This window comes from Drosophila miranda (genome assembly GCF_003369915.1).
Source record: "Drosophila miranda strain MSH22 chromosome Y unlocalized genomic scaffold, D.miranda_PacBio2.1 Contig_Y1_pilon, whole genome shotgun sequence".
Taxonomy (NCBI): Eukaryota; Metazoa; Arthropoda; class Insecta; order Diptera; family Drosophilidae; genus Drosophila; species Drosophila miranda.
In genome coordinates this window covers 6,274,901-6,285,300 of record NW_022881603.1, presented here as the reverse complement: position 1 = coordinate 6,285,300, position 10,400 = coordinate 6,274,901, and the positions used below count along the sequence as shown (strand labels likewise).

At 45.1% G+C, this 10,400-nt stretch overlaps 1 pseudogene; it reads left to right on the top strand.

Annotated features, from left to right (window-relative positions):
- Nucleotides 1–8,371: 8,371 nt before the first annotated feature.
- Nucleotides 8,372–9,802, top strand: LOC117190370 (annotated as a pseudogene).
- Nucleotides 9,803–10,400: the final 598 nt, after the last annotated feature.

Below are 10,400 nucleotides of genomic sequence, written 5' to 3'. Positions count from 1 at the left end.
TGTGAGAAGACCAGCACCGGCGCCCCAACCGCCTGTGAGAAAACCAATACCGGGCGCCCCAACAGCCTGTGAGAAGACTAGCACCGGCACCGTTTTGAACTTGCCAAGTTAGACCAAATGGGATCTTCAGGGACCAACAGCGCTCCGAGCCCGAAATTAAATAAAAGAGGGGGGAACGTTGTAAGTTGCTGCGGAGACCGCAACTCTACATTTATACCGATACTTAGTCAGTATGGCTCTCCTCCGGCAAACGCCGCTGCAACAGATTCTCGTCCGTTGTGGTGGCGGAAAGGGGTAGCGTGAAATTTTGTGATTTTGTGATTTTGTGAGATCTAACAGAAGTGCGGATACCCAAATTTGGTTGCTCCGGTTGCTCCGGACCTTGATCCGATATCACAGGAGTGTGGACACCAAATTTGGTGGCTCTAGCTCTTATAGGTTCTGAGATCCTTGAACTCACTTTTTTCAATGGCAAAAACGACCATGAAACCTGTGTGTTAGAGAGAGACAGAGCGAGAAAGAATTAAATTGTTTTCTTGATTCTGGCTATAATAGTTATACGATCTGGTTTAGATTTTACAGTCTAGAACATATAGTCATCTTCTACGATTCTGCATTTTCAGTTTCAGTTGAAATTGTGGATGCCACAGATTTTCGCCCTTTATGGAGGCGGAAGTGTTCGGCGCAAAGTTTTGAAATATTCTTGTAACAGTGACATATCACAGAAGTCTTAAAAAAGTCGTTGCTCTAGCTCTTATAGTCCTTAAGCACTAGGCGCTGATAAGACGGACAGACAGACAGGACTCAATCGATTCGGCTATTGATGCTGATCAAGAATATATATACTTTATGTGTCGGAAACGATTCCTTCTGACGTTACACACATCCATTTTCACACAAATCTAATATACCCCAATACTCATTTTGAGTATCGGGTAAAAAAAAAGAACAATGAAATGTAACAGAACTTTTTGTAATAACTGAGCGATAATAGCGTTGCTCTTAATAGAGTATGGCCTGTTGAAGCCATGATCGAAATATTGTTGTTGTGCATTGCGTCTGAGAGGCTAGAGCTACAAGGAGACAAGCGGCACAGAGACGACAATCTGAGCGCGTTCGTTCCAAAGAGAGCAGAAGCGACAAAACGACGGCAGACGGCAGCAAACACAGCCAAGAATCAAAACCTTCGTTGTTCGGATGTCCTCTGCCAAATGGAGTTTGTTAATTTTCCAAATAAGACAATGTGAAGCAAAACAAAGTTCATCTGGCGTCGGTGATGTTGTGGTAAACGTTGATTGCTTCCGACATCTCCCTATGAACCTAACCATCCAAGCAATGAGACGAAGACGAAGAGTGACGAGCTGATATTATCGACGATGTTGAGGATATTTTTTGACTCCTGTACGGCAGGAACTCCTTAGGATATTCTATGTAAGCCTCAGAGTAAAACTGAAAAAAGGACAGCGATCACTCTCAAATAAACTCAAGCTAACAAGACGTCTTCTTTTTAAACATAATATAACATGGCGACCGTGACAAGTGTCACGAACATGTTTAAATATAAATAGAACATGTAAATAAATACAGTTTGGAGTGAAAATAAAAAGATTCAAAGACAACAGCAGCAACAATAACGACAACGATAGCAGCAGCAGCAGCAAAGCGACAATATAGGCAGCAACGAAGCCGAAAGTTGGAAAACAAAATAGTAACTAAACCGGAACCAAGATGCCCAGCGGACTGACCTGGACCACTGGAGTCGACGCACTGTAAATACACATGCTGCAAGAAGACCAGCAACTGCGCCCCAACCGCTCGTTAGAAGACCAGCACCGGCGCCCCAACCGCCTGTGAGAAGACCAGCACCGGCGCCCCAACCGCCTGTGAGAAAACCAATACCGGAGCCCCAACAGCCTGTGAGAAGACTAGCACCGGCACCGTTTTGAACTGCAAGTTAGACCAATGGGATCTTCAGGGACAAACAGCGCTCCGAGCCGAAAATTAAATAAAAAACGAGGGGGAACGTTGTAAGTTGCTGCGGAGACCGCAACTCTACATTTATACCGATACTTAGTCAGTATGGCTCTCCTCCGGCAAACGCCGCTGCACAGATTCTCGTCCGTTGTGGTGGTGGAAAGGGGGTAGCGTGAAATTTTTGATTTTGTGATTTTTGTGAGATCTAACAGAAATGCGGATACCAAATTTGGTTGCTCCGGTTGCTCCGGACCTTGATCCGATATCACAGGAGTGTGGACACCAAATTTGGTGGCTCTAGCTCTTATAGGTTCTGAGATCCTTGAACTCACTTTTTTCAATTGGCAAAACCGACCATGAACCTGTGTGTTAGAGAGAGACAGAGCGAGAAAAATTAAATTGTTTTCTTGATTCTGGCTATAATAGTTATACGATCTGGTTTAGATTTTACAGTCTAGAACATATAGTCATCTTTCTACGATTCTGCGATTTTCAGTTTCAGTTGAAATTGTGGATGCCACAGATTTTCGCCCTTTATGGAGGCGGAAGTGTTCGGCGCAAAGTTTTGAAATATTCTTGTAACAGTGACATATCACAGAAGTCTATAAAAAGTCGTTGCTCTAGCTCTTATAGTCCTTAAGCACTAGGCGCTGATAAGGACGGACAGACAGACAGGACTCTATCGATTCGGCTATTGATGCTGATCGAGAATATATATACTTTATGTGGTCGGAAACGATTCCTTCTGGACGTTACACACATCCATTTTCACCCCACAATCTAATATACCCCAATACTCATTTTGAGTATCGGGTATAAAAAAAAGAACCAATGAAATGTAACAGAACTTTTTGTAATACTGAGCGAAATAGCGTTGCTCTTAATAGAGTATGGCCTGTGAAGCCATTGATCGAATATTGTTGTTGTGCATTGCGTCTGAGAGGCTAGAGCTACAAGAGACAAGCGGCACAGAGACGACATCTGAGCGCGTTCGTTCCAAAGAGAGCAGAAGCGACAAAACGACGGCAGACGGCAGCAAACACAGCAAGAATCAAAACCTTCGTTGTTGTTGTTGTGCATTGCGTCTGAGAGGCTAGAGCTACAAGGAGACAAGCGGCACAGAGACGACAATCTGAGCGCGTTCGTTCCAAAGAGAGCAGAAGCAACAAAACGACGGCAGACGGCAGCAAACACAGCAAGAATCAAAACCTTCGTGTTGTGTTGTGCATTGCGTCTGAGAGGCTAGAGCTACAAGGAGACAAGCGGCACAGAGACGGACAATCTGAGTGCGTTCGTTCCAAAGGAAGCAGAAGCGACAAAACGACGGCAGCAAACAGCAAGAATCAAAGAAACATTGATTGTTGTTGTGTTGCACTGCGTAGGACGGAGACTACAACTACAAGAAGAGACAAGCAGCAAGGAGACGACCATTTTGTAACAGCAGAAGCAGCGACGATTCGGGAAGCGACAACGAGTTAACGGCGAACAGCGAGAGCAAGGCAAGGCAACAAAGAGAGGACGGCAACAGCGACATCGACAGGCAAGCGAGATCTGGATGTGGGGTGGTGTGTGTGCGTCAAATTTGGAGTCTGGAAAGTTCTGCGCAGAAGCGAGAGTTAACAAGGGTAAACCCATAGTAAGGTGAGCGTAACAGAGAAGCGATCGTTAACAGTGACGACTTTAAAGGCGTTTTCGGAGTCGATGTTAACTGGAAAATTGTTAACAGGCCAGCAGTAATAAGGTTGTTTTAAGTTGATTTAATTACATTTTCTAGATATAAGCTAATAATCAATTATTTTGTATTTAAATCGTCACGATGCAAGTTGAAGAGATAATGACACTGAGAGTCGCAGATTTTGCGAGAGAAGTTAAGAGAGCTTGCGTGCAGACGACGGGACGAAAGCGCGATTTGCAAGATAGACTATTAATACATCACGGCTTTCCAGTTGAGGATGAAGAAGAGTCAGAGGATGAGTCCGTAGTAACAGAAGTGGATGATACCGTAGCAGTTCGACCAGGTACGCGACAGGCAGAGTATAAATCTTGGTTACGCTAAATGACGTGGAAGGTAGTGTGTCACAATTTTCTGGTTCTAATAACCCCGACATCAATCAATGGATAGAGGAATTAGAAGAATGCGCAGCTACTGTTCAATGGAGTCAATTACAATTATTCATTTATGCAAGCAGTTGTTAGTTGGTGCAGCAAAATCTTTCGCTCGTAGTTTGCGTGATATTTCGTAACTGGAATTCGTTGAAGCAACTCTGTTGGATGAGTTTAGTGTTAAACTGTCGTCCGTAGAAGTACATAGAATGTTGCAAAAGCGCCAGCCAGAAAAAAGGAGAGTCGTTGCATGAGTTTTTGTATGCGTAAATGGAGATAGCTAAGCCAATTAAACTAGATGATGAGAGTTTAATCGAATATTTTGTGGATGGTATACCAGACGCTAGGGCAAGTAAGCAATGCTGTACCAAGCTAGAAACTTAAAGGAGCTCAAATTTCAGATCGATGTTTACCAGAAAGCTAGATGCGGATCCAAGCCCGATGAGTAAGAATTGGCCGCTGAGTAGTAAAAGTGAGAGTTCGGTGAAAGGGTCGATGGCAGAGAATTTTAGGAAATATTTTAAGTGTGGAGACAAATCGCATTTGAGGAAAGATTGTCCCAAAAATGATTTTTGTTGTTTCAAATGTGGCCAACCAGGACACCGTGCTGCAAGCTGTAATGTCAAGGTCGAAGCCAGACAAGAAAAGAGATCGAATACGAACATTATTCGAGATAAGGAAGTCGTCAATAAGCCGTCAGGTATTTCACTCCATCAGGTTTGGAATTAAAGGATATTAAGTACGCGAATTTGGTATTCAAGGTTTGATTGATACTGGAGCAGATTTGTGTTTAATTCGCAGAAGGGTATTTTTGAAATTTGGAAATCTTGAACTGATCGGCCAGGAGAAATGTTTAACAGGTATTGGAGATAGTCAAGTTGTAATTTTGGTAGCTTTTCGATACAGTGAAAATCGATGAGATTGAAATGGAGGTAGAGTTTCATGTCATTCCAGACGAGGATATTGGTTTGAAGCCATTTTAGGAAGGACTATTCTGGATCATGTGACATGCAGGAAGACAGAGAACAAGATTTGTTCGTAGAGTTTGTGGCGAGGATAAAGATAAGAAACTTGATCAGGTAGCATCGTCCTCATGCGTGGGAATTGTTTAATGAATATAAAGCATTTGCATGTCAAGTATTGACGAAGTTGAGAAGGAGTTTTCAATTGATGTGGTCATCTCAGTGAAGCACATGCTAGAGAGGTTAGGGGTATGGTAGGAAAGTACCAACCTCAGAGAAATGTAGATGCGCCGATAAAAATGAAAATTGTATTAGTTGATGAGATACCAGTTTTCCAGCATCCGAGACGATTACCGTTGTGTGAACAGGAAATCGTGGACAAGCAAGTGGAAGAGTGGCTGGCTCAGAAGATTATAAAGCCAAGTACATCGGAGTATGCATCACCAGTAGTGTTGGTACCCAAAAAGAACGGTAGCAAGAGACTATGCTGTGATTACAGAAAGCTGAATGAGAAAATAGTTCGCGATAACTTTCCAATGTCACATATGGATACAGTGTTGGAGAAACTGCAGGGTGCAAAGGATTTCACCACGTTGGATTTAACAAATGGTTTTTTCCATGTGCCTGTAGAAGTCGAGTCTCAAAAACATACGTCTTTTGTGACTCAGAATGGTCAGTTCGAATTTTTATATGTACCATTTGGAATTTCAAATTCTCAGCGTGTTTACCAGACTTGTAATGGCTGTGTTGAGAGATTTGGTAAAGAATAATGAAGCAGGCAGTCTATATGGATGACGTTATTTTTAGTCAAGATATAGAAGAGGGTTTGTTAAAGTTGAGAGAGTACTGAAGATAGCGGAAATGAATGGGCTACGTATAAATGGAGAAAGTGTCAGCTGATACGACAAAAGGTTAATTTTCTGGGGTATATAATAGAAAAGAATACGATAAGACCAAGTGATGAGAAGACGAGGGCAGTCGAAAAGTTCCCAGTGCCAGTTGATAAACGAGGGGGAACGTTGTGAGTTGCTGCGGAGACCGCAACTCTACAGTTATACCGATACTAAGTCAGTATGGCTCTCCTCCGGCAGACGCCGCTAATATTAAACGACACGACAAAGAGTGCGTGCGAGAGAGACAGAAATCAGTCTGAGCGTGACGTCGGGCGCTGCGTAGCCACTGCAAATTGATTTGTTCCTATTGGCTATAAAAATGATCTGATCCGATCCAGATTCAGCAATCTGATAGATATGGTCATTATCTATGATTCTGCGTTTTTAGTTTTCTCGAAAGTGCAATATTGTGGATGCAACCGATTTTCGTTCTTTGTGTGGGCGGAAGGGGGTGGGGCGAAATTTTGAGATATAGGTTTCATAGTGAGATCTAACAGGAGTGCGGATACCAAAATTTGGTTACTCTAGCCTTAATAGTCTCTGAGATTTTTGAATATCCCCAGATTTTCGTCCTTTGCGGGGCGGAAGGGGTGTGGCGAAATTTTGAAACAAACTCGTCTCGGTCCGATATATTAGGAGTGTGGATACCAAATTTGGTTGTTTTAGCTTTTGTAGTCTCTGAGATCTACGCGCTAATGTTTTACTCTAAGCAAAGCCGCCTATGCTACGTGTGTGTTAGAGAGAGACAGGGCAGAAAAATGAAATTGTTTTCTTGATGCTGGCTATAATAATAATACGATCCAATTCAGAATCCGCAGTCTTTAAAGATATGGTCATTCTCTACAACTCTACGGTTTTGGTTTTTCTCATATCTTTAAAATTGTGGATGCCACAGATTTCCGTCCTTTGTGGGGGCGGAAGTGGGCGGGGCGAAGTTTTGAAATATTCTTGTAGCAGTGACATATCACAGAAGTCTGGATCCAAAACATCGTTGCTCTAGCTCTTATAGTCTTGAGCACTAGGCGCTGAAGGGACGGACAGACGGACAGACGGACGGACACAAATGGCTCAATCGACTCGGCTATTGATGCTGATCAAGAATATATATACTTTATGGGGTCGGAAACGATTCTTCTGGACGTTACACACATCCACTTTTACCACAAATCTAATATACCCCAATACTCATTTTGAGTATCGGGTATAAAAATAGCTGTCATCAACAGGCTGAAGGGGCGGAAGGGGGTGGGGCGAAATTTTGAGATATACGTTTTATAGTGAGATCTAACAGGAGTGCGGATAGCAAATTTGGTTACTCTAGCCTTAATAGTCTCTGAGATTTGTGAATATCCCCAGATTTTCATCCTTTGCGGGGGCGGAAGGGGGTGTGGCGAAATTTTGAAACAAACTCGTCTCGGTCCGATATATTAGGAGTGTGGATACCAAATTTGGTTGCTCTAGCTTTTGTAGTCTCTGAGATCTACGCGCTAATGTTTTACTCTAAGCAAAGCCGCCTATGCTACGTGTGTGTTAGAGAGAGACAGGGCGAGAAAAAATGAAGTCTTAAAGATATGGTCATTCTCTACAACTCTACGTTTTTGGTTTTCTCATATCTTTAAAATTGTGGATGCCACAGATTTCCGTCCTTTGTGGGGGCGGAAGTAGGCGGGGCGAAGTTTTGAAATATTTTTGTAGCAGTGACATATCACAGAAGTCTGGATCCAAAACATCGTTGCTCTAGCTCTTATAGTCTTTGAGCACTAGGCGCTGAAGGGGACGGACAGACGGACAGACGGACGGACGGACAGACGGACAGACGGACAGACAGACATGGCTCAATCGACTCGGCTATTGATGCTGATCAAGAATATATATACTTTATGGGGTCGGAAACGATTCCTTTTCGACGTTACACACATCCACTTTTACCACAAATCTAATATACCCCAATACTCATTTTGAGTATCGGGTATAAAAATTGAAAAAAAATAAGTTTAACAAAGGAAAAATTTCTATGGCCTGTGGTTAGAAAGAATCTTTCTTCTCGGTTTCTGTCTGACCAGCGCTTAGCTTTGAATTGATTTGGCCAACGTCAGTTGCCGTTTAGAAGCCGTCGCGAGCAGATCACAACTCATCGTCTACGGGAAACCCGAAGATATTGGGGAAAGAGGAACAGAGGTACCTGGAGAATCTAGAAGGGGCGGACAGGTGTGCGTCGGTTGGTCGAATTCGCGGGAGCGAAGAGGTACCGAGAAGAGGTAGCGGTACCCCTACAAGTGTGGAGTGGAGTGGAGTGTGTGTAGTGGCGTGGAGTGGGGTGAAAAGAAATGCAGAGAAGTGGAGGCGGGGAGAGCAACAACGAATATCGAAATGACATCGAAGCTCCGTTAAAGCACGCGCACAATGGTTTGTTATTGTGGCCGCGCTGAAAACGAGAATGAAACAATAAAGCCGCTGAAAAACTAACTGTAAAATATACGAAAAGGTATACTCCAACAATCAGCGGAAGTGGCACACGAGAGCCCGCGATAATATAAACAGAAATCGAAAACAAAATCCCATCCGATAAGTGAGATCCGAAGATGATTAGTCACCCGCACGAGTGGATGCTGTGGCTAGTGGCCCTCAGTGGATGTCACCTGATCAGCGCCCAGCAGCTGCAGGGGCCGCCGCCCCGTCCCGGGACGTATACGCATTTCGGATATGCAAGCACAGATTCCTGGTCCAGACCCAATTCTACGAAGTTGGCAACTGGAAGCCGGAGCATCCAGAGAACCCCTACGAGGCGGACACGGAGCAACAGCCAAGGAGCGGGTCTACGGGCGGTTGGAGGCCATGCTGATGGGAGTGCCAGCTGAAGGTAAGAGTGCATGTTTCGGTGTGTTCAAACCCTAAACGCCTCCGTTTCAGGCATTGATGCGCAGCCATCCAGATCCAGCGAGGAAAGCAGGCTCCCATCGCTCCTGGAGGATATCAGAGTCCAGGCTTTGCTCGTCCCGCCAGCTTTGAGCGATCGCCGGAGAAGCACGGACGTCGGCGCATAAGCTCCCAGCAGCCTCTACTTAGGGCCATGGCCAAGCAAATCAATGAATCTGTGGAGACGACAACGGCGGCACGTAGACCTGCCCAATCCACAACGGACGACAGCTGGATGCCTTTGCCGTATCCCTATCCCTATGACACTACAGTGCCGGCTCCATCTTCAACTAGCTCCTCGAGTTCAAGCTGCCGCAGTCATCCATGGTGCACCCTCCGGCGCCCACTCAAGCCACGAGGTCAACAACGGTCTCGCTCAACTGGCCCACGGATTTTATCGACAGCTCCTCCAACACCGCGAGCACCGAACCCGAACGCGTGGATAGGAATCTCAGCATGAACATTGACAGGCGCGACGATAGCGTTGGGGATTCTGTGGATGACTACAAGTACTACGAGGACTCGCTCAACTCCGCCCAGATGCACAGCGAGCTGAGTGTGCCGGAGACGCTGGTGCCGCAACGGCCGCTCAATATCACCCGCGTTGGGATACCCTACGAGGAGCGGAACGCGGCCGAGGAGCCTACCATATGCGTGCCCCTAACCGTCACAGAGACATCTCTGGCTTCGGACAGTGCCACGCCTCTAGTGTTGGAGGTTGAGCGTGTCTACTGCTTTCCCCTGCCCAAAAGTGGAGGTCCGTCCGGGCAGCGTCATACGCCAACAGGTGGAACAGATAACAAGGTCGAGTCGGGGAGAAGTCCCGAAATGGACATGGAACCAACGGAGCAGCCAATGCCAACCGAGGTGACAGCCGGGGCAGCCAGACAACCAGCACACTCGCTGCGACGCTATTCCTCCTCATCGGCTACTGTATCTGGCCAAGGATTTTGATTTAGAATTAGACTTACCACAGATCACTTAATAACTCAGGGGCTAATCGTAATATACAATTAGTTACACAATAAAAGCAAAGCACACCCATCCTATCGGCTCTGCAGATGCTATTTGTTTATTTACCAATCGGAGAACGTTGAACGATAAGCTATTATCAATGTTTATTGGTCCGATAAGACGTTTCCATTAATAACGAGGGGGAACGTTGTGAGTTGCTGCGTACACCGCAACTCTACAGTTATACCGATACTAAGTCAGTATGGCTCTCCTCTGGCAGACGCCGCTAATATTAAACGACACGACAAAGAGTGCGTGCGAGAGAGACAGAAAATCAGTCTGAGCGTGACGTCGGGCGCTGCGTAGCCAGTGCAAATTGATTTGTTCCTTTTGGCTATAAAAATGATCTGATCTGATCTAGATTCAGCAATCTGATAGATATGGTCATTATCTATGATTCTGCGTTTTTAGTTTTTCTCGAATCTGCAATATTGTGGATGCAACAAATTGCGGATACCAAATTTGGTTACTCTAGCCTTAATAGTCTCTGAGATTTTTGGATGCCCAGATTTTCGTCCTTTCCGGGGGCGGAAGGGGG